This window comes from Nematolebias whitei, chromosome 2 (genome assembly GCF_014905685.2).
Source record: "Nematolebias whitei isolate Nwh7 chromosome 2, NemWhi1, whole genome shotgun sequence".
NCBI lineage: Eukaryota > Metazoa > Chordata > Actinopteri > Cyprinodontiformes > Rivulidae > Nematolebias > Nematolebias whitei.
This window is the reverse complement of record NC_056499.1, coordinates 1,721,010-1,724,217: the sequence shown is the minus strand read 5'-3', so window position 1 is coordinate 1,724,217 and position 3,208 is coordinate 1,721,010.

Here is a 3,208-nt window from a genome sequence, read left to right as displayed (position 1 = left end):
ACATCACATGACACTGTTATGAACATCACATGACACTGTCATGAACAGCTCTTGACGCTATCATAAACATCACATGACACTGTCATGAACAGCTAATGACGCTGTCATGAACAGCTCTTGACGCTATCATAAACATCACATGACACTGTCATGAACAGCTAATGACGCTGTCTTGAACATAACATGACACTGTCAGTCTTATGCAGACACCCCTTCAAATAAAGTGTTACCAAGTTCATGCTTATTTTTCATCAAACAGCTACATCACTACGTTTCCTTTTAAAGTTGTATCTTTAAAAGTGAGCTTCTTTGGGAAAGTTATGGACAGGTAATATCTTACCTGTTGTAGATAGCTTTTTGAACAACGTTAACTTGAAGAAATTGTTTAATTCTGACTAGACTGACGAGCTAACAGCTGGTTCAAATATCTTAAAACTATGATTTATTTATTGTTTGTTTGTTTTTATTCGTGGAAGCTATCTGTAGCACTTCCTGTGCAGCCTGGGGCACTTCCTGCAAACTGATCCCAGCATTGCTGCTGGAATAAATGTTTCAATGAGAAACAGGTTTATTGTACAAATCTCCACGACATGTCGGTGTCATAGAGATTTATTTAAACTGGTGAAACTGAGGTCATTCAAAAAGCTATCTACATGAGATAAGACCCCCCCCCACACACACATGAAGAAATGTGAACCGTTCCTTTAAACAGGCTGCATGGTGCATCTAGAGCAAGCTGAAAACGTGCGTTTCAAACCAGTAGCTCCTTCACAGCAGGGATTCGCTAACTTCAGATTCCGTGATCAGCAGCTGCAGATTGTTTTCTCGTTAACAGCTCGATGCTGCATCAATGCTTCACATTTAACACCAGAAGAATATACATGAAAACTGTTTCCAGATCTACTCAGGTGACTGCAGGTCAGTGACCTTCCTCCATAATCTGCAAACATTACATGTCACATTATTAGTGCTTCTCTTGAAGACTTTGTGTCTGCGTGCAACTTTCAACATTTACATGAAACTGTTGAAGTTCTATGAAGCTTATTCCAAAGTCTCTGTATTTACACTGTGTGAGTGCAGCTACAGCGTGCGCTCTCAGGACATCATTACCTGCAGTGTTCCCTCAGTGAGGACTGAACTAGACAAAAGGACCTTCTCCTACTCCGCTCCTGTTTCCTGGAATATCTTGTAAAAACATCTGAAGCTCTCGACCTTTGACCTCTCTAAGTGGCTTCAAACATCTGTTCAGTTCCTACAGATGTTCCTGTTGTTAGTTTCTACATCACTTTACAACCTAGCTGTTTTTTTATATAACTTTCTTTCATTTTTCTTCCATTTATATTTTCATTTCATGTTTTTTTTTATGATCGTCTCCTGTTGTCATCATCTTTGTTAAACCAGGTCTCTGTTGTAAACGAGTTCTCGAGGCTCAGTGAGACTAACGTGTAGAACTAAAGGTTGAATGAATGAATATTCATTTTAAATGTGCAATTTATTTATTGATCTGCTTCTGTCCAGTTCACAGCTTCTCCATCATTCTCGTTCCAGCATCACATCAGTGAAGTTCTTATTTTGAGCTTTTAGTAAATCCTCATCAAGATGTCTTATTAAACATATTATTTATGTAAAAGTCGTATTATTGCAGAGAAAGGGAGAAAACGATGAAGGCCACACATCTTTCTTTGTTGTGTTTGTATTCGTGCTCAATCCGCCACGTGACTTCATTTTTACTGCCTTTGTGCTGAGCAGCATTTGGTTGATGGTCCAAATCTGAACTCCAAACAAGTCCAGACATCCGTCCTGTGACTTCCTGAACACTCAGCTGCCTTACATGATCCCAGTTTACGTGTTTTTAGTTTTTATTTCAGGTTTTGTTTTGGGAACTGTTCCTGAATCTGTCTCTAATTATTGATTGTCGCTGCTGTTCGTTTGCACTGGATCCAGTTCAACTTCACTCTAAGTTACTTTAAGCTGATGTTCATCAAACACCAGAGATAATCTCACGCTGAAGGGTTTTTTGTTGTTTGGATTCATGTTCTCAGCAAATGTACAGAAAATAAAAGAGTGTGTAATAAATACAGATAAAACCCGACTCGTTCCGTTTTGTTTGTCGGTCACAACAACTCACAGTGACCTTTGACCTGATGTTGAAGGCCCATCTCTTCGTTAGTCCTTCCTCAGCAGATGCAACATCCTGGATTTCCAAATCTAATTTTAAAAGTAGGTTCTTGAGAAGAGTCTCACACAGCACCTGCTCAGATGATCTCTGTCCCTCAAGCAGCTGATTATAAAAGTTCTCATTTGAATTTGTGAATGCAGGAACAAGCCGCGTTCACTGCCCGTGGTTTTGAGAGAAGTTTTTACAACCACACTCTGAACCTGCGTCACTTTAACAACATGCGGACAGAACTGCATGTGTAGCTACTAAATTTTACTCACCAGTCTCTGCAGAACAGCAGCAGCTCGGTTCTGGTCCGACCCGAGAAATGAAAACATCCTAGTGGGCTCCAGATGGACCTCATGGACCGGCTACCAGCTCTCAGATTCACCGATGGGTCTGGAGGTCCAGTTCTGGTCCAGTTCTGGTTCGGTTCGATGGGTTCAGTGCAGCTTCTCTCCGTCCGCTGGGCGCTGATCACTTCAAAACTTTCCTCTGCTTTTTCAGCAGAAAGGAGTGGGGCTTCTGGACAGGGCCCTGTTGCCTTCTGGGTAATGTGGTCGTTATGAGCAGGATTAGAGGCTGACTGAGAAAAAACTACAAAATGGCGGCGCCTGTCCTGTCAAGAACGGGTTTTTGAACTCTTAATAAGACAGACACAGGAGTGCAAAAAACAAGAACAGTTTTATTTCTTATAGGCTGTGGGTGCAAAGTGAGGATCAGAAGTGTTGACAGGTCTTCACAGGCAGGTGGAGAGTGAGAGTCACCTGTCAAGACCGCAGCGATGACGTCACTGGTCCTGTGCAGAGCAGCTGCAATAACGTTGTTCAAGGCAACTCCAATAACGTTCCGGTTGTCAGAGCAGGGGTCATGAACAGGAAGGCAGAGGTCCAGATACAAAATCCAAAAACAAAATCCGTGAAGCGTGTTAGAGGAAACAGGGGGTGGTACTGAGGCCGGAGAGGCAAACAAATCCAAGAGGAGCAGGCAAGGTGAGGAGTCCAAAAACAGGCGAGGAGTCCAAAAACAGGCGAGGAGTCCAAAAACAGG